The sequence below is a fragment of the Panthera onca genome, chromosome A1 (genome assembly GCF_046562875.1).
Source record: "Panthera onca isolate mPanOnc1 chromosome A1, mPanOnc1 haplotype 2, whole genome shotgun sequence".
Classification (NCBI taxonomy): Eukaryota; Metazoa; Chordata; class Mammalia; order Carnivora; family Felidae; genus Panthera; species Panthera onca.
The window spans coordinates 227967439-227989522 of NC_138339.1; the positions used below are offsets into that span (position 1 = coordinate 227967439).

General features: G+C 39.1%; 1 protein-coding gene across 7 annotated transcripts in view; it reads left to right on the forward strand.

The window, feature by feature from the left end:
* Positions 1–296: 296 nt before the first annotated feature.
* LOC145715376 (uncharacterized) overlaps positions 297–22084 on the forward strand; it is a 282156-nt gene continuing 260368 nt past the window's right edge. For all 7 annotated transcript variants that reach the window (XR_014137478.1, XR_014137476.1, XR_014137475.1 and 4 more), the window contains exon 1: positions 297–490. The gene's annotated coding sequence lies outside the window, so the exon portion shown is untranslated. The remainder of the gene's footprint in view (positions 491–22084) is intronic.

The window sequence follows — 22084 nt, forward strand, 5'->3', positions numbered from 1 at the left end:
GAGCATAGCAGAATTCCAAGAGATAAGCTTTTCCTCTTATCTCTGTGTATTGGTGGGTTGTTACAAGTCTTACTTGCTCCCTAGGAAGCTAACAGAAAAATAACTCTCTATATTTTTAATGAATGGGAGGCCCATCCCAACAAAAGCATGAAAACTACAGATTGGCTAGAGCCCCCCCTTTTTTTAATAACTCTTTCCTTCCCCCAAGACTTAACCAGGACCTCACAATGAAGTGCTTTGTGAGCCTCATGCCAAGGTTGATTTGGCACCTCGGTCACAAAGAGCATGGGCAGACTGTGACAGGCTTTCAGGGAAGCCACTTCCCACATGTGCTCCTCTGGTTTCCTCATTGGTGTTCGGGAAGAGGAGGTCGGTTCCTCCCAGTGAGCTGGGTGCTATGACACATTAGACTTTCACGCAAGAAAATAAATCCTGCACATTTGATGTACTGCTTTAGACTTAAAGACCTCTTGGGACCTGAAATTGTAAGGTAAGCAGCGCTCTGCCACAATTCTTGAACTTTGAAACCGTGAATGTAATTTGAGGACGTTCCTTGAAACTCTTTGTTGTTTAATGTGAAACTTTAACATGCCGCCTTTCCTGCTGCCTTTTAGAATAACAGCTCACTGTCAAACATGCACACACAGCTCTGGTTTAAAAAGACCAAAAGAAAAAAAAAAAAGCCACTGCTTAAAAAAGAAAAATCCTTCCATAATGAAATAGTCACATAGACTTGTTGTGCTTTTCCACTTGTATGGAAGTGCCCAAGATGGGCTGAGTTTTTTCTGTCTGTTCTCAGAGTAATCAGTGTCCTTTAATACGGGATCAAATTATCTTTGCCACTTGAAAATGGGTGTGTGTAAACAGGATTAATTCCGTAGAGAAAAGAAGCTCAGCAGAATTGAAACCAAATGTCAGTCCAGGTCTGTGGGTCTTTACCCCAAGGGTCGCTTGGTGCTTGCTAAGGCCTGGGAGGGGATTGGAGAAACCTGCTGCCAAATTGTGTTGGCACTGCTCTGCATGACCTGGAAGATCTGCTGGGGTCAGGTGCTGCTGGAGCAGACCCGTTCCTTGTGATTGTGGCAAGTTACCGTGGTAAGCTGGAAGTTATTACGATGCAGACTAAGAGCCCGTGGTTTGTCAGACATAAAATGATGTAGAACAAGTTCAATAATATATAAGGCAGTTATGTGTCTCATGTTAACGGCGTCCAGTCTTTTTTGTAGAAATTTACAGGAGCTTTTAATGTTTTTGTTCAAGTTTAACAAGACTCCAAGGGTGAAATACTCATGCTTTTAGCTATGTAGATAATCTGTTTCTAAGAGGGCATCACTGTAGAATATTTCTCTGTTGTAGGGAAAAGTGTTGTTAAATCTTTCTGTGCTCTGGAGACCATAAAGGAGAAGACCTACACTCTATTCACGCAGTTTCTTTTCTCTTAAATCTTTGCCCAGATGTTTCTCCCACTCTCCTACTTTACCTTTGTCTCTTCCCTGGGGAATGTTACTGTGGGCACCTCAGACTTCCCCTGAGACCCCAAGCCCCTTTCTGTGCCCTTCTCGCCAACAGCACCAATGTGCATCCACACAAAGCATCCAGGTTCTTGCTTATCATTGTCTTTCTCACTCTGAACAGTGGTTCGCATCGATCTATCAGCCCCAGTGCACAGTCCTGTGATACAGGTTCCCTCCAGTTTATAAGCTGCGAAGGTGAGGCCCAGAGGGGCTAGGGCACCCCAGCTAAAGTCCAAAGGAACAGCAGTGGTAGGGCCTGGCTTGGACGCCATCTCCCCTTCTCCAGCCTTTCTCCCTTCCAGGACTAAGTGGCCTCACCTGGCTCCAGGTATTTCCATGAACCTACCCTTTGAACCACATTACTGATTAGCTGCACTCTGTTTAGGCAATGTCCTCATTGACTCTAAGGATCAGAATGGCGAAGCTACCTTTGGTCTGGAGGGAAGGAAATTTACCCACCAGGAATTCAGTAGATAATGTGGGGGGTCTCTGGAAACAAGCGGCTATCTGAAGATTTTTCTCTTCCTCTTGCTGCTGTTTCTTGCTAGTCTCGGCACACATTTTTAAAAGAGCTCAAGCGAAAAGGTGAAGATTCCTAAGGAAATGAGGCTGGGGTTGTTTACTTTGGGCAGCCAGGACACCCAGGATGCTAGTCTCAGAAGGATAAGCTGTGGCTTGGATTAGCATTCCAGTGTGCCATTGCCTTGCAGAAAGAGTTATTTTTAACTTGACAACATTTCTACACATATGCAATCTAAATACCCTGTACGTGAGAATAAATATTTAGGCAGTGTGTTAGCTTCATTAACCAGACACTACATCAGAGCCATTCTTGGTAATTCCTTGTCTCCTTCTAATAAAATTAAAAGAAAAAAAAAAAAAGGTTGGGGAGAAAAAAAGGGCAGAAACAAAGGTGAACTATATTGCCTAGGTCAGTTCAGGAAAAATTACCTAATTAGGGACCAGAAAAGCTTTTTTCAAGATTTCTCTATTTCTTTGATCAAAGATGACACCTCTCCACTGAGAGGTTCACTCAGGTTGTTCGGTTTTTCATCTTTGACAGACCTGGGTCTTTTCCTCAGAGTTGTGCTCAGACTCTGATAGGAATACTTGGAGGGCAGTTGCCAAAAGGTAGACAAAGACACTGGAATTATAAACGCTCAAGTAATTATTCTCTGTCATTCTAACAACCAAACCCTGATGGAATCACCACCATTCTAGAACTCATATTTAAACAATGTCTCATTTGTCTCTAGATAGAGCTAATAGTTTCCTTTATTTTTGTTATTCTTACTTTTCATCGTTTATTGAATGAATGAAAGCCTGAAGGAATAGGAAATTAACTACTATGATTTCACATCCTATTTAAAGTACATTCCTTCAATCATTCAAGTTTTCAGAGATTACACAGGCAAGCAAATATTTGTGAACAAACACTGAGAGATGAGATTATTTTATTTTTTTAAGTTTATTTATTTATTTATTTATTTAGAGACAGAGACAGAGCAAGCGCAGGCACGGGAGGGCAGAGAGAAAGGGAAAGAGAGAGCATCCTAAGCAGGCTCCTCACTGTCAGCGTGGAGCTCAATGTGGGGCTCAAATGCACAAACTGTGAGATCATGACCTGAGTGAAACCAAGAGTCAGATGCTTAACTGACTGAGTCATCCAGGTGCCCCGATTATTGTATTTTAAACAAACCCTAGGAAGGTGAGGACAACTTAAAGTTAATCCTGACCAGAGCCTTTTACAAAGAAGATGGAAAATAATTTAAATATTTTGTCATATCTAATATGGTATATTACTTAAAATCATAAAGTGCAACCTATCACCTATTTGCCTGAAGGCAGCACTTAGAAGGCTCAAGAAGACTTGGCTGGCAACTCACAAGAGCTTGTGGTGACTCCTCTACACCTTCCTTCTCAGACAGCCATAAATATAGACCAAGAGCAGGGCCAAGCAGCAATTACTGCCCCTGGAACCACACTGATTTTTAAAATAACAGTGATAACAGTAAGGTGGGTCAAGGGAAAATAGCAGGGGAAAACTATGGGGTGGGAGAATATTAAAGGTATGTCATATTCTTGAATTCATTCTGTAGAGACACTAGAGGGTGGAGAAATTGAGCAATTTCCTTGAGAACAGTGTAAAATACTTGGAATGGAGTGCTCAGACAGCTGAGTTTATCAGCATTTATTTTCAAGTAGGGGGTTACCCCCCATTGGTGTCTTCAGACAGTTTCAAAAGGAACTTACACGTAGTGCTAATTTTCTCAAACTGGCTAGATTCTAAAATGGATTGTTAAAGGAATGGTTTATAGACTGTCCAAAGGAGATGCCAGTGGATCCCTAGGATCCAGCATAGATTCACTTAAAAGGAAATCATGGGGGTAGTCACATTTATTTTCTCTAATATATTACTAGCCTGGTAGATGGTAGTATGTTTTTAGCCAAAAGTAATTTGGTCAAAAGCAAATTGGTCAACACAATACATTAGTTAAAAATGAATCTTTTCCACGGGCACCTGGGTGGCTCAGTCAGTTGAGCGTCTGACTCTTGATTTGGGTTCAGGTCTTGAACTCATGGTTCTTGGGTTCGAGCCTCCTGTCGGGCTCTGTGCTGGCAGTGCACAGCCTGCTTGGGATTCTGTCCCTCTTTTTCTCTGCCCCTCCCTCACTCACTCGCACGCTTTCTCTCTCAAAAACAAGTAAACTTAAAAAAAATGAATATCTTCCATCATTATATGTTCAGGTATGAGTGATAAAACATGGGACAGCTTTTAACACTATAAGTATCTTCAAACACTATGTTAGTTTCCAGAGTTCATCTTCAAACAATTGCTCTGTTTACATTGCAAAGTTTGAACAATTAAGGAATTGCTTAGGGAACAAGAATCCAACAAAAGCAGCTACATACTTGAAACTAATGGAGTGATTGAACAATTGACTACAATTATGATTTATGTATTATTTTAGACTTTTTAAGAAACACATGCTTATTATGGAAAATTATAAATACAAACCAAAACAAATCTTTAAAGATAATCCCACTCAGGAGTGCCAACCATGATTGAGCATTAGTGTATGACATCCTTATATGCATTTCCTATGACTACATATTATATTTTACCTACCATATGGTATCTGGAACCTAGCATATTTTTTTAAAAAACAATACATCAGTTGTTGGACATTTGCTTTCTTCTAATTAACTGCTGAATAGTTATATTATTTCAGTTAGTCTGCATTATAAGCAATGTTTGAATGTTCAAGCCAGCTTGAACAACTGGCTAGAGATGAATTATTAATTTTAAAAATCAAACTATTGAGAAAAAACAGAATATTGACAAATATATATAAGGTACAAAATGGGTCATAGCTCTATCAAGTAGCACACAAAAATTATCAACTTTGAAAACACTGATTGGCATTATTCTTCTGTATCCAGATCGCTGTTTTGACAAAATCGTCTTCTTGACCAAATTGCTTTTAGTCAAATTGCTTTTAGCCAAATTAAATCTGGCCAAATTAGTGGGAAACAAGAGTGCAAGGAAATGCAACAGACAAAATGTTCATGAACTTCAGTGGGTCATTGTGTAATTTCTTCATGATATAATTGGAGATAAGATTAAGAAATACGAGCTGAGCTAATGCAATTAAGCAGATTAATAACTGGTTGAATGAACATACTTAGAGGGAGCTTCTTAGCAACCAGGGGTTGGGGGTGGGCAGTCTGGTGGCTTATAAAAAACTCTGTTCATGGTCCTATCCTAGTAAGTATTTTTGTCAGTGTCTTGGATAGATGTATATTATACAGATTTCTGGATATAAAGCCAAGAAGCATTACTACAGTGCTTACTTCAACAGCACACATACAAAAAGAATTAGTTCATTAGTCTGTTGACATTATCAAAATCCAAGCAGAATCTACGTAGACTATGTAACAGTGGTAAATATAAGATTATTTACTTTGACCTGTAAGTGTAAATGCACAAGTAGTCGTTGGAAGAACTTGCACTTGTGAAATAAGACTTTAGGACTTTGGTTGATGGTAAATTCCATATGGTGTAGGCAAAGAAGGTGATGTGTTTTTTGGTGACATTATTAGAAGCGTAGGGGAAGAGTACAAATGGAATATGCTATATGCCAAGCCCTGTGCTAGTTCCAGTACAAGCGTCTCATCCTAGTCCCACCCCCAGTGTGACTTCCATTGCTTCTGAGTATACATGTCATCCCTGAATTACCCTCAGACCCTGCATTCCAAATGATGGGCTAATCCAGTTGATGACCTCAAGATTTTCCACTCCAAAAGATCTATTTATTTCATTGTTACTTAGGTATTTGTGAATTGGAGAGGAGGGTAATACTTAGCCTAGCAGGGCAGGAGAGATCTTGAGTCTCTATAAGATTAAGAGTGATGATTAGATTTTGAAACAAATTGCGGTTGGACAGTTAGGGCCCTGGAGGGACAGAGTCATAAAAGAAAATATTCTTCATATCATGACAGTTAATGAGCATTAAGTTTCTTGATGGAGACAAGCTTTGGAAGTCTAGAAGGACCGTGTGAGTTCCAGTGGATGATGGGTAACACACCAGCTAAGCGCACACATGAGAAGCTTGACAAAGCAGGAGCACACTCTGAAATGATTTAAAGACTCAGGAGAAAATGGAAATCATCCATGAGCTGGCCTCTTCTGCCTGTCCCGCTGCTAGTACTATGTTTATCTACTTGGTAGAGTTTCTGCATTCCTTTTGATTTGTTTCTACAAGAGTTGCTTTCCAGCATCTGTGCTATTTTTCACCCATCTACATCTGCTGATTATTGGCTTGAGGCTGTCTTTAGTTCTGGTCTGCAAGTGATTCTCAGCAGGCTGTGATTTCCATTGCTCTTAATCCAGTGTCACTGGGAAAGAAGGCAATACCTAGTGTGGTTTCGAGCACAGGCTCAGGTTTAGACCCAGACCCTGCCACTTGCCAGCTTTGGGGAATGCCCTTAAAGTTTCTCAGTCTGTTTCCTCATGGGTAGAAATAAAATCATAATAGTATTGACAAGTTAGGGTTGTCAAGAGAATTAAATAAACTTGTGCGTGGCAAGCCACTTAGCATAGTTAAGGGAACATTCAATTCAATTTTAAATTGCTATTGTTGCTGCTTTTAATTATTCTTTACACCAACCTTGTGTACCCTCTGAGGATGACCAAGTACCGTAAAGTAGCACAGTGGCCTGTGGGTCTAGAAGTAATTTCAAGGACTAGCCAGCTATCACTGTAGTAAAAGGTAGGACCCAGACAACGTTAGCAAAATCAGGTATTCAGAAGGAAGATGAAGGACTAGTGGTAAGCATACCTTCCACTTACCTCATCACTCACAGTCCCAGGAAATATTCTTTTCAGTCTCTATCTGGAACCTGCCACCATGAGCATAGAACAAACCTCCCCCATTTAAGAAAAGCCAATCCTATTTGTGGGAGGTTCTACTACTAATGCTTTACAGACGGAAATTTTTTTCTGAAATATTAAGAGAATAATATACTAAGCTCCCATCATATCTTGCAATTCAACTTGAACAATTATCAACCCATAGCCAATCTTGTTTGATCTATATGTTCCCGTAATTTTTGTGATGTGAATCCAAAACATCATCATTTCATCTATGCATTATTTCAGTTTATGCTCTAATAAAATACCCAGGACTTGGTTTTAGCACTTTATTTTTTTCCCCTCAGATGCCATTTTTGATGGATATTTGAAACAAGTCCAAAGGGTTTTCATGCAATAATTATTCAGCATCCATTAAAAAGAATAATTTTGTAATGGGTTATATGAAACCCCCGCCTTTTTTTTTTTTTTTTTTTTTTTTTACTAATGAAGAATTATCAAGCTCTTTTCATGTTTTTGCATCTCTGGAATCGGGATGAAATTTACAGTTGATGGCAAGTGATCATTTAATTGAGTATTATTTTTCTTTCTTCACACAAAATCTAATGGTCTATCTCAGAGAATCATGTCATAGAAATAAAGAAATGCAATGGTTGGGAAGATAAAAGGCCACACACACATACCCCTAAAACTACATGCTTAACTGCCTATTTAAACACTTTCCTATACATGTCTATATAAACAAGAGAATGAAAACAAATTTAAGTTGATTCCCTAAGTTCTAAGAGAGTAAAGTAGGTATTTCTGAACAGGTTAGGGTACAACTTGGGAAGTCTGGAAAAGAGACGCAAAGCACATAAGCATTTTATCCCAACAGGTACAGAAGCATTCCTAATATGCAGTATGAAGCTTGAAATTCTCAAGATGAAGTTGTCTCTCCTTCTATAACATTTCCATACTGAAAATCTTTATTGCTTTATTGTCACTATTGTCCTAACTCATCACTTCAGCTTTCAGATGTTTTTTAAACGGAAGTATCAGAAAGGTCATAGTGTGGTGAACGTGACAAGAGAGGCAAAGGGGGACGTGTGGTAGCCCCAAGGAGATGGGAAAGCACACGACTGAGTCACATGTGGAACAGCCAGTGCATTTATGTGACCACGCTTTTTCTGTATTAGCTAGCTTGACAGGCAAATGCCTCTTTCAGACATTTTTAAAGTTGCATGGTAAACAAGGTTTTTTAAAAGTCTGATGTGATAAGGGATCACAAGATCTAGGACTAGCTGTGTGATTTGGGGCAGTCAGCTGAGGATTCTCTGAACCTCAGATTAAAAAAAAATGGACTTGGGGTGCCTGGGTGGCTCAGTCGGTTGAGCGTCTGACTTCAGCTCAGGTCATGATCTTACAGTTTGTGAGTTCGAGCCCTGCGTCGGGCTCTGTGCTGACAGCTCAGAGCCTGGAGCCTGCTTCAGATTCTGTGTCTCCCTCTCTCTCTGCCCCTCCGCTACTCATACTCTGTCTCTCTCTGTCTCTCAAAAATAGGTAAATGTTAAAAAAAAATGGACTAAAGGATTTACTCATTACATTAGACTATAACCTTCATGAGAGCAGGGACTTTGACTCTGTTCAGTGCTGTATTTCCGGTACCTAGAGCAGTATCTGGCACATAGTAGGTGCTCAATAGATGTTGAATGGATAGATGAATTTTAGTTCTCAAATTCTGGGACAAAGGCTGTGGGGACAGAATTTATTTCTAGTAACTGCAACTGGCCCAAGAATGTTCACTGAACACTGTGTAAACTGAATAGATCATCTTTCCCATATATATGATTTACCATTTTTCAAACATACAAATGTTCTTTTGTGGTGAATACAAATTTTAAACCATATAATTAATATTATGCAAAATTATTCAATAATATGAGCAAACATTACATAGCACTTAATTTGGCCGATACTCTAGGCATTTTATTCTTCACAACACTCTGTGAATCTCATACTTTAATTATCCCTATTTTGCATATGAGGTCACCGAGGTAGAGAGGTGAAGTGACAGAACCAGCATTGAAATCCAAGCAACCTAGATACAGACTCCCTGCGCTTAACCACAGTGCTCTATTAAGATTGCCCAGGAATCTTCTTTCTAGCTCACTATAGTAACTCCTACACTAACATGTTGTCTGAGATCATGTCCAGCCCATAAATGGTGTGATTCTATGTGGTAAGTCCTCATTCACATATTAGTAACATTAAAACAGCAGCACAGGGGTGCCTGGGTGGCTCAGTCGGTTAAGCATCCGACTTCGGCCCAGGTCATAATCTCACGGTTCTTGAGTTTGAGCCCTGCGTCAGGCTCTGTGCTGGCAGCTGGGAGCCTGGAGCCTGCTTTGGATTCTGTATCTCCCTCTCTCTCTGCCCCTCCCCCACTCATGCTTACACTCTATCTCTGTCAAAAATAAATAAACTTAAAAAAAACCAGCAGCACAAAGTGTATTCACAGAAGCATTGGCCATTTCTCCTGAGATCCATGGAGATGTATAAATTCTCCTCCATTTAGAGATTAGGAAGGATTTCCTCCATTTAGAAATCACGAAAATGTGGCATGCCATTCCGAGAAATTCTGCCCCAAATCCTGAGGTCAAAGGAATGTTTTGACCTTACCACATGGCTTAGTCTCATTTTAGCAGCAGGGTCTCTTCGTTCAGGGGCAAGTCAGGTTATTTTATGCCTTGGTTTATTCCAGATCCCTGTGGTCAAGGGCAAAATATACTGACACATTTAGCTCTATGGCTTGCACTGAACCGGCAGAGTGACATTGACTTACGACCTTCCCCCTTGGGGCCCTCATTAACCATAAGTTATGACACTCTAGAGAACCCTGGAGAGAGTAAAAGCTTGGAATTCATTTTATTTTTAGTCTAATGGCTCCCTCTTCTCTCATTTCAGATCAGTCCTTTCTCAATGGCTGCCTCTGAATGCCAGCAAGCTTCTAGCTGGCTAAACGTTACTTAGCCTCATTATTAGAAGAAAAATAGGAAAGCCAAAATAAAGAAGCACTTTCTTCTGTAAGATAAAAAATAGTCAAGGTAGTAATTACTCCATTGTCTGAAATGATTCTGTTAGGCATTGTCTTTCCATCAAATTTAACCAGTACAAAGAAACTGGCAAGAGGAGGGAGCTGGTAGAAAAAAGTAGTGTTTTCATTTAGCAGCTGGTTAAAAGATGATTTGAATGTGCCTATTACTTACTTAGAGGTACGTAAGTAACCATTAATTCTTGACCATAAGTCAAGATTAAGTATCTATAAGATTTAGTATCTATATATTGTTTTCCTTCTTTTTGTCCTTTACTTGATAGCCAAATGAATGCTTTGTAGGAATACATCAGGAGTCCTCAACTTTTTTTTTGATCATATACTCCTTGAAAAATGCCACAGCATTGCTCCTTTGAAGATTTTTCATAAATTTCATAAAATGTCCAGGAGTCAGGTATTGTCTTGCTCCACACCCCACCCAATGAAGAGTAATAGGTAAAACACAATCAAGAACTTACTTAAACAAGAAACAGGAACTTGCCTTTGAGGAGCCTGGGCTGTGTTGTTGGATGATTCACTGACTGGTGCTTGACCCAGTAAGGAGACCCCCCTCTGGCCCTCCTTTATTCTAATCATTCTGACATTCATTACACAGTTTATAAATAGTCTTTTGGGGGCTCCTGGGTGGCTCAGTCAGTTAAGCGTCCGACTTCAGCTCAGGTCATGATCTCATGGTTAGTGAGTTTGAGCCCCGTGTCCAGCTCTGTGCTGACAGCTCGGAGCCTGGAGCCTGCTTTGGGTTCTGTCTCTCTCTCTCTCTCTGCTCCTCCCTTGCTCATGCTCTCTCTCTCTCTCTCTGTCTCTCTCTCTCAAAAATAAATAACCATTAAAAAAATTATAAACAGTGTTTCACACAGTCTCATTTTATCGTTTTGGCCAAGAGGACTAACGTGAGTTTAAGTTTGGTAACTGAGGTTCAAAGTGGGCAACAGACTTGCTCCATACGGCAGCAAGAAGAAGAGATAATGCCAGCACTGAAATCAGGTCTGTCAGATTTCTTTGAGGTGAGAGACAGCATTGTTCAGCCCATCAGATGCAGCAAGCTGTGAATACCTTAAAGGGAATTTTCACCCAATGCAAATCACCAGTTCCATAATTTTCAGAAGGAAAACCTCAAATGAACTGTGCCATTTATATGGAAACCTTGGTCTTTTGTTCTTTCTCACCATGACCCCCAAAACTCAACACTTGTAAAAACTCATTGCATGTGCCTGCTACTAAATCCTTACTTAGTGTAGTGTTACATGTGACAGTGGGCCACAAAGAGGAAATAGGTAGAATGCACAAAGCCTCCATGGGTAGTTTCACTTGGTGGAAAGGCAGTGAAATGAAGGTATGGTGTTGAAAAATTAGTGCCTTCTCAGCACTTTTCCTCTCAGGTCCTGTGTGTTGACTGGAAAGGACTTGTGATTTCTTGGGCCATAGAAACTTCTATATTTTATCTCTGAAGGGACTGGAACAGAAGAGAAACCAGTAGCCATGGCTGTTTGTCCAGCCCAGCTCCCCTTTCTCCTATAGAGGCAGCGCTAGTGTTCCCTTCCTGTTATAAGCTGTCCAGCTCCCATCAGAGTGGTGAGGTCAGAGCTGATCTCCTCCTTCAAGGGAGTTTGGAATCATGGGCCTCTCATTTTCCTTCTGGTGAAGCTATATACTAGATCCTATCTGAGACAGCCAATCTGCCTTCCTCTTTCCTGTTCTCCTTCTTCCCTCTTCTATCCCCACTTCCCTCTCTCTCTATCTCTCTTTTTCTCCTTGTTTGGAAATTATGGGCAGGGAAATGTGTTTGTAGACAGTTAAGAGTCTGTTGGACTTCCTCTCTGTACATTGACAAGCTATATCTTCTTGAAGACCAGAATCTCACCACCTTGTAATATACAAGTTTCATTTTACAGATTCAGGAGATGGATGTTCAAAAGGTTAAGAGATGGTCCAAGGACAGAGGCAGCTTGGGGGCTCGAAGTGATTCCTAGTGATGCCTTCTCTCGATTACACCAAATTGCCTCCCTAGGTATTACTAGTGGGAAGAATGGCTGAGCTGAAGGCTGATATGTGAGTATGGAAATAAATGAGGACCACCCAAGTGAGAACAAATGGAGGTAATTTATTCAACGTTTACCATAGCAGGAGAGTCAGCCACCATCACATGCATTTGGCAGAGATTCAAAGGCAGTCAGAAGAGTAGAAAAGCTTTACAGTGGAAAAAAGAGAAGGCTCGGGGTGTGACCCAGTTGGAGGTTGTCGGTGTGCAGAGACTGGAGGAGGGCTAGCTAGAAGTGGGCCTTCCTATATGATTGCTTAGAGAAGCATTTTTGGCTGAGAAGTCCTGAGCTGGAAGCAGGGATTAAAAATAGGGCAGCTGACAGTCACTGGCTAAGTCCCAACTACTCTGGGCTCTTGCTGTGGTTGACTTTCTGGGCTGGTTGCTGCAGAGGTGGTGCATCAGACCTCTGTCGTCACACATGGCCTGGCCATTGTCAGCTTGTAATACATCATGTCCTCTCTCAGGAACTGCCAAATTCTGACCCAGCTAGACTCCTACCTCCACTCACCTCATCCTTCAGTTCAGCCAGCAAACTGGCCACTCAGGCTCATGTCCCCAAACTGGCTGCCTTTTGTGACACTGAAGCCCCAAACAAATGAAACAACACCTAACATATCTCTATCCTAATCAGTCCAGGTCAAATTGGTAAAACCTTCTGCTGACTTTCGAAGTCCCTTCATGGTCTTGCCCACATTGCCAACCCCTCTTTATTTCCCCTATCCTGTAAGACTACTGCCTCCCTACCTCTCCAGCACTGTGGGCAGGAACTGATGGAAAGAAAGGCCCTGGAATAGGCTCCTAGTGAATTCTGAGTTTGATCCTCAGTTAAGCTATGTATTTTGTTTATGTTGCATGGTCACAAATTGTCCCCTCACACCCAGTAGTCGCCACATAGAAATATGTCAGAAGACCAACTCCAACTCATCTTTTAGATTTTTAAGGTATTTTGTGACTTAGAAAAGCATCGTTAATGCTCACCCTCTCAAGTAATTATCATAACAAACCTGGGGGAAAGCTTAGTGCAATATTGCCCCCATTTTAGAGGTGAGAAAATGTAGGCATTCATAAATTATTTACCCCAACGTTACACTGATAGTAGATGTCAAAAATAAATGAGTACAGAATATTTTCATGGTTTCCATTCTTAGAACCATGCTCTGAGTATCCGTCTGACCACTTGTATATATATTTTATCTGACAGCTGTGAACATTTGGACAATAATAGAAAATGGTAAAAATTAAAGAAAAAAATCACCTACACTCATACTCCCCTCAGGATAACCACTGCTAACATTTTGTATATTTCTTTGCAATTCTTTTTTTTTACTAGTTTGAAATAATTGATCCCAAAGCCTATATAATTTGCATTACTCTTTGTTTTATTTTATTATTTTTTAATGTTTATTTATCTTTGAGAGACAGACAGAGAGTGGGGGAGGGGCAGAGACACAGACTCCAAAGCAGGCTCCAGGCTCTAGGCTCTGAGCTGTCAGCACAGAGCCCAGAGTGGGGCTTGAACCCACAAACTGCAAGATCATGACCTGAGCTGAAGTCAGATGCTTAACTGACTGAGCCACCCAGGCGCCCCACGCATTACTCCTTGTTGATTAAATATATGATGGAAGCATTTCCCCATGTTTTTTAAAATTCATGATAAATAAATTAATAACAAACAGTTGATGCATAATATTTCCTCTTTTGCACATACAAGATGTAATAAACTATCTCCAGCAACTAAACATTTACTTTGCTTACAGTATTTCTGTCTTTTAAAATGCTGCTTCAATTTTTTGTTCATTTGGTATCCTGGATCTTTTACTAAGAATAGTGTCTAAGATTTCTATCATTGAAAGCAATATTGTTGGATATTAGAAAGTTATTTTCTAGAAAAAGTGCTTTAATTCAAGCTACTCTTGGCAGGGGAAGGTAATAAACACCTCATCTTGCTCTCACGAACCCTGAATTCGATATGTTCTCAAAACCTTGCTAAGTTTATGGAGAAAACAGTGAGGCCAATTTTTTTTCATACATTCATTAGCTTTTTATATTTCCTCTTTGGGAAAACTTTATGTCTCCTTGCCTGCTTGGGTGATGGGGTTGTGGCAGTTTTCAAATTAATAGGTGGGCATGAGCTTTAGAACTTATTTTTAGCCCTTTGTGATTTCTTCTGAGGCAACTTTGGAGGAAGGATAGAGCATGGCATACCCTTACTTCCACAGATACCAATTTTTTGTTTCCTTAAAAAGCAGCTATAAGCAAGGAGCTACATCTGGTACAGAGGGTGAAGGTTTTCTCAATAAAACTGGATTGAAAGTCCTCAAGAACAGGCATTCTATCCTCTTTTTTTTGTATCCTCAATCCTGGGCCACACTAATGTACTGTGCTTCAGTACATCAACAAACACTTGGTTTATCAGCTTAGGAAAATGCGGAGAAATGTAAAAGTCAAGCAAAGGTCCTTGATTTGCCACAGGGCAAATCAGGGGTAACCTATACCCTTGACCAGCCACATACTAATTGGACTTCCAAACCCTCTGGTCAAGTCTGTTTAGGAAGAGAGTATTAATGCTTTCTAACCGTATTTTGCCAACATCTCTGGTAGTCTTTCAATTACAAAATGTTCAAAACAAAACAAAATTTAACTTCATTTCATGTATGCAATAGAGTATCTACATATAATCAAGTTAACAAGTGTGATAGGTTTACATTGATTGGGGATCTCTGGTAAACGGTTTTGAGGGCTGAGCAAGAAATAAATCACTTTAATGATGATATATTTGTGAGCCTATATGTATATTAGAACATAATCAGATTTGCTTTTCTTTGTGGGAAGTCATATTGCTATTCTCTTTTCCTCTCCTCCTCCCTCGCCCTTTCCTACACACATACATGTACTCCCTAGTACAGTCTCTATCTACCCCAAAGTTTTCAGAACTAACAAAATTCTGTATGTGTCAGAGCCTGACTTACCCTCTTCATTCCTCTTCCCTTGACTAACTTTACAAACCTTGCTTTTCAGATTGGTCACTGGGGAAGGTAAACTTTATCAGTATCCATTTCCAAAAGAGAACCAGCAGTTAAGAGGCAAATCCTCCTTATCTCTTTTTCTTGTAACCCCAGCATTGTGGTTTGGTATCATATTTAGGTGACTCCAAATTACTAGGCTCAGTCTGCATTACATTTACTGGCATTTGAATTCGCTTTCTGGATTCAAGAGAAACTGATTCTGTTTTTATTAGTTAGTGACGCTACAAGCTCCAGCTCATTGAGTAGTCTTCCTTGCAGAAATCTAAGGAATAGGGTTGTCAGATAAAATATAAGGCACCCCGTTAAATTTTAATTGCAGGTAAACATCAAATAAATTTTAGTATAAGTATGTCCCAAATATGGCATGGAACATACTTATAAGAAGTTATTTGTTTTTTATCTGGAATTCAGCTTTAATCAGGTATGTTTATTTGCTAAATTTTGCAACCCTACCAAGGAAGAAACACCATCGAGGAACTAAAAGTACCAATCAAATACTTATGTTGTGTCCTGCCTCCCTGACACACCAACCAATCCCCAAGTGATACCATAATGAAAGCAACTGCACATCGCAAGGGTCTAGGACTAGTCAGGACCAGCAAGTGAAGGAGAGAGCAGACATCCAGGCAAACCATGGGACTCAGGATCGTTCCCACTGATATGAAATTATTCTAATTGGAGAGATTTTAACAGTGGAGAATTTTCACAATGAGAAGTTTTAACTGTCAGAAATATCTTTAAATTTTTAAAATTTATTTATTTTGAGAGAGACAGAGAGAGAGAGAGAGCAATCTGGGGAGGGGCAGAGATAGAGGGAGAGAGAGAATCCCAAGCAGGCACAGAGCCCAAGGTGGGCTCGAACTCACAAACCATGAGATCATGACCTGAGCTGAAACCAAGAGTCGGACGCTTAACCAACTAAGCCACGCAGGCTCTCCAGAAATACCTTTCTAAGCAGCGGGAAACTATGCTAGTACCACAGCTGGTAGTGCTATTTCAAAAATCAAAATCTTGTTTAATGTTATTGATGTAAAGAAACATGTGAATTTAGTGAAGAAAAAAACTGTACAAGTATAAATCAGCTACAGGAAAAATCCGGGTTCTACTTGGGCCAGAGCCTCCTCGGGAAGAGCTTCGTTGGGCACACACCATCGCTGACCCTGCTCCGCCTACGTACCTGGCCTCTACTCCCCTCTCTCAAAGGTCCTCAAAGGACCTCTCAACTTTTCAAAGGCTCTGTTCAAACAGAGCATTGGCATCTCTGGAATGTAATGAAGATTGTTATCCAAGAACAGAATGTGAAATCATATCAGGTATGATTTAAGCCTGTGAGTAATCAAGATTTAAATATTTTGTTTGGGCCACAGAGATAGTTTCCCAGCTTATAGGATGTGCAGTTTGAATTTTATCAGCAATGGTGTAGTCGGAGTGGGGGCAGAGGGTAAGGGAGACACTAAGTCTGGATTAGTTAACCCGGAATGTTATTTTGCTAGAGAAGCAACAGCTGCAACTGATGCCTGAAAGATAAATTTTAAAAATTGATTTGCCCCCAAATTTGGGGACTACCGATTTCGTTTAGCATGCCCAAGTAAAATAAGACTTTTGATCTGTCCTCCAATTGCGTCTCAGTGAGGATATTTTTGCCTTTGCTTCTCTGGTGTCTTCAGCTGGTGAAGAATCATTGGCATGAAGAATAAAAACTATGTTGAGAAAAAGATACTTCAGGCTAAGAGGCAGAAACTGTCCCTGAGTTCACAAGTGACTTCAATAATTTGGATTTTGTATTTGCCAGAAGGGGAGAATACTATCTACTCTATTTCCCATAGGGCTTATAAATTACAGACATAAGCATACTTTGCAAAGGTAAAAGCACTACAGAAGCATAATAATTCTGTTTGTACACTTTTGTTCATAGCATCATAACTCACAATACCAAAAGGGGGAAACAACTCAAATGTCCATCAACTGATGAATGGACACACAAAACATGGTATATGTACAACTGAATATGATTCGGCCTTAAAAAGGAATGAAATCCTGCAATATGCTACAATACAGATGAAACTTGAAGACATTATGCTAAGTAGAATAAGACACTTGACAAAAGGACAAACATTGTGTGATTCTACTTATAGAAGTTACTAGAGTAGTCAAATTCATAGAGACAGCAGAATGGTGGTTGCTGCGGGCTAGGGAGGAGGAAATGGGGAGTTAGTGTTTAGAGAGGACAGAGTTTCAGTTTGGGAAGATGAAAAAGCTCTGTGGATGGATGGTGGTGATGGTCACGCAACAATGTGAATGTATTTAGTGTCACTGAACTATATGCTTAAAAATGGCTAAAATGGTAACTTATATTTTATATATTTTACCACATAAAAATATATACTATATATATTTTTTACAGAAAAAAATACAGTGATTAGAAACAATAGGGGGCTTGCTGACATAAGTAGGTTGGAGAAATCCTTCACATGATATTGGACTTCTCTAAGAGGCTGGCTCAACTATTTACATCAAAATATTATGGAACGTTTGCATATATAAAGTGAGGAGGCAAGGTGACCTTTAGACAGTCACATCTAAAACTTTCAAAGCAAATTAAGGATTCTAAAGGAAGTTTCTATGCCTGTGTTGTAAGAATAAGTTAAATAACCCGTAACCTTCCCCAGAATATCCCCCCAAGCGGGTCAGGGAAAAGTTTTGAATATCTGCATATTTTCTACACATTATTAGTTGAACTTTAAATCTGCAGTTTTAGAGTCTCTGCTGTATGTTTTGATATCTTCTTGTGCTTCCAGTATTTTAACACATGTCTTACTACTTACTGGTCTTCTTTTCCTAGTAATCCTGTGAGGTGTGTGGCTACTTCTTCAGCATTGAATACATAGCTCCTACACAGGGCTGGGCACTTAGCAGGCACTGAATAAATATTTGTGGAATGAATGAACAGATGTGCAAGGGTGATGGACTCATATGTTAAGCATATTTTTGAGCTAAATAGACCTTGTAATTTCTATCACTCCAGGGGGTGAACATGTCCTAACATGTTTACACCCAAGACCTTCACCGGAGAGCGGCAGGGTTGAGTGCTCTAGGGAAAGTTCTTGGGAGAGTGGGACCAGTACATAGGCATAAGTAGGTGAAATAAAATGTGTCAGGTGCTTAAACACACACACACACACACACACACACACACACACACACACACACAGGAAGATTACTCCAACCTGGGGAGATTAGGGCTGGAATGGGCTAGGGAAGGGAGAGACTAAGGATGTTTTCATTTGAGAGCATAGCAGTGATTTGCAAAGTCTCCATTTATTATAGACTTTCATGTCATTAAATGATGACTGTAATGTGTTAGCTTCCTGGATTAATATAGTAAATTTGGTATGGAAAAATACCATCAAATCTTGCCAATAAGTACATTTCTTCTCTGGAAGAAGTATCCATTGTTGCAAGCCTGATTTCAGTTGCATAATACTTAGCCAGAATTTTAGTTCATGCAATCAAAAGGAAAGTTTATTATAGTTGTTTATCTACTATAAAATAACATTTAAATTCAAGTTAACCTCTTGCTAACAATCACATCTGAATTTAGAAAGACATTAGAGATTAGGTCTGCTTGCCCTGTTAAAAGTCAATTATAAGAAATTTTCCATTTTCTATTCCTATTATAAATTTCTATCTCTAAAGCACACAGAATTATAAAATGCCATGCAGTTATTTTGTGTACCCTCATTCTCAGCATTGCTTCAGGGGGCTAGAGACAGGGCAAAAAGTCCCTTTTACAAAGAGTCTCTTTTATAAATGAGTCTTGCCATGACTTGTCAAGGACCACAGGGTGGGTATGCAAGGTAGAACAAGAAGCCACAAAGTCTGACTCCGTAGTAGTATTCTTTCCATCAAAGCCTCCTTCCCTTCAATCAGCTGCAGCAAACTTAGTGATATGCAAAATTCAGGCAAAAGTGCTTCCAAAACTTCCACTTTTGACTAACAAAGGTAAAATCATGAATTACCCTAACAGCTTTTGCACCATGGGCAGAATTCTTCACACAAATTTACCTGTTTTAATGTTCAGTAAATTTTATTTTAACTTTCTATCTTATTCTATTGCATTTTTGAGATATAATTCACATATTATCAAATTCACCCCTTTTAAAGTGTATAATTCCCTGGTTTTAGAATTTCTGCGATATTGTTAAGTCATCACTGCTAATTCTAGAACATTTTCATTACCCCAAGAAGAAACCCCATACTCATTAGGAGGCACTCTCCATTCTCACCTTCCCCAGCCTCTGGCAACTACCCATCTATTCTCTGTGTCTATGGATTTGCCTCTTCTGGACATTTCATATAAATGGAATCATACAATATGTAGGCTTTTGTATCTGGCTTCTTTAACACAACATAATGTCTTCAGGGTTCATCCATGTGGTAGCATTTATCAGTGCTTCATTCCTTTGTAACCATTGAATAATAATTCTGTTATATGAATATATATCACATTTTCTTTATCAATTCATCAGGTAATGAATATTTGGATTATTTCTACTTTTTGACAATAATGAACATTCATGTGCACATTTTTGTATGGACATATGTTTTCATTTCTCTTGTTTGTATATATAAGAATGGAATTACTGGGTCATATGAGAACTCTTCCAAACTGTTTTTCCAGAGTGGCTACACCATTTTACTAACCTACCAACAATGTATGTGAGTTCCAATTTCTCCACATCCTGCCAACACTTGTTTGTCTGTCTTTCTTACTATAGTCATCTTAATGAATGGGGAGTGGTATCTTACTGGGAAAAGCTTTGATTTACATTTCCCTAATGACTAATGAGGTTGAGCATCTTTTCATGTGCATGTTGGACAGTTACATATCTTCCTTTGGAGAAAAGCCTATTCAAATACTTTGCCCATTTTAAAATTCGGTTGTCTCCCTTTTATTGTTGAGTTTTAAGTGTTTTTTCATGTATTCTGAATTCCAGTCCCTTATCAGATTGTGATTTACAAATATTTCCCCCAATGTTGTGATTTATCTTTTTGCTTTCTTGAGAGTACCCTTGGCAGAACAAAAGTTCTTAGTTTAGATGAAGTCCAATTTATCTCTTTTTTTTTTTTTTTTTTTTTTTTTTTTTTTTTTTTTTTGCCGCCTGTGCTTCAGATACCTAAGGATCTGTTGCTTAATCCGAGGACATAATTTTCCCCTTTGTTTTTTTCCTAGAGTTTTACAATGTTACCTCTTGCATCTAGGTGTTTGACCCATTTTGAGTTAATTTTTGCATATGATATAAGGTAAGTTATAACTTCATTCTTTTCACGTGGTTATCCAGTTGTCCCACCTACGTTTATTGAAAATACTGTTCTTTCCTCACTGAATAGTCTTAGCACCTCCATCGAAAAGCAGTTGATCATAGATGTATGGGTTTATATTTGCACTTACTTCTAGTCTATTGGTCTATATGTCTATTACTATTCCAGTAGCACATTTTTTTGATTACTGTAGGTTTGTAATAAGTTTTAAAATCAGTAAGTCCTGTGAGTTTGTTCTTCTTCCTGAAGATTGTTTTGACTTATTCAGGGTCATTTGCATTTTCTTATGAATTTTAAAATCAGCCTGACAATTTCTGCAGAATAGGCAGCTTGGGTTTTGTTAAGGATTACACTGAGTCTGTGGATTAATTTTGAGAAGTATTGTGATCTTAATGACATTAGGTCTTCCAGTCCATAAACAAGAGATGGCTATTGGCTTTAACTTCTTTCAGTGAGGTGTTCTGTTTGCAGTGTAGATGTCATACACAACTTTTGTTAAATTTACTTCTAAGTATTTTATTCTTTTTGACGACATAAATTAAGGACACAACTAGTACTATCTTTAAAAAAAATAGCTACTATTGCAACTAGATACCAGATATTGGACAAATCTTTTGTCTCTTTAAACTCGCCCTACAACTCTTGGAGATGCTATTACTATTCCCAATCCACAGATGAAGGAACCAAAGCTCAAAGAAATGTAGTAACTTGCCCAACATCATCCAAATAAGTGATTTTCTGGGATTAGAAATCAAGTGTAACTGACTCTAAATTGGGTGCTACTAATGCAAAATTTTTTGTGGCCCATTAAATTGATGTTGAAGATAAGAATAATTTGGGAATACATGTGTTTTTATATCCAATGAACCATGAAACTGTTATGAGTGTTACTTTTAGTACCTATGTGAGGAGAAAATTGTTAACTGAGTGTTATAAATGACTACAGAATAACTTTTATTGACAATTATTGTTTAGAAATCTGGAAATTGTGGTTTATCATTGTCCATAATACAAATGTGATTTTATCACATATGCAATTATTAAATTGTTACTTAAATTAGTCTTCATCAAAATATTAACTTGACCCAAAAACATTAAGCTAAATTATAGACATCATTGTCTTTCATTTTTATCTTGTATGCAGATCTTTTATCTAATTATGTGGAGCTGGAGCTGAGGAGAGATAATATCAATAGCATAGCCCCGGATGTCCAAATGTTGGGGCATTTTGCTTAATTCAGCTCTAGAAATATTTATTGAGGGTCATTGTTTTGATTTTTCATTGTTGTAAAACAAATCTATGGTGGCTTAAAACAATAACAATTTTATTCTATCTCACAATTTTGAGGGTCAGGAATTTAAGGCTCAGCTGAGTATTATATTCAACATGGTGACACTGAGTCCCTCATTTTTATCAGCTGCTAGCTGATCTGCTCTGGAAGGTCCAAGATGGCTTCACCCACATGCCTGATGCCTTGGTGGGTGAAGTAAGTAGAAGGTGGTTCAGCAGGGCCCCTTTCCCATTCTCTGTCCACATACTTTGTTCAGCAGAATTGAAGGATTTCTTAAGACTGTTTCAGAAATCCAGAAAGAAGGTGAAAGCTGGGCTTGAAATAGACATTGAATCACTTCCAACATACTGTAGTGGCCAAAGTAGTCAGAGACTGGCCAAGATTCAAGAAAAAGGGAACTAGAGCCCACCTCTAATTGAGA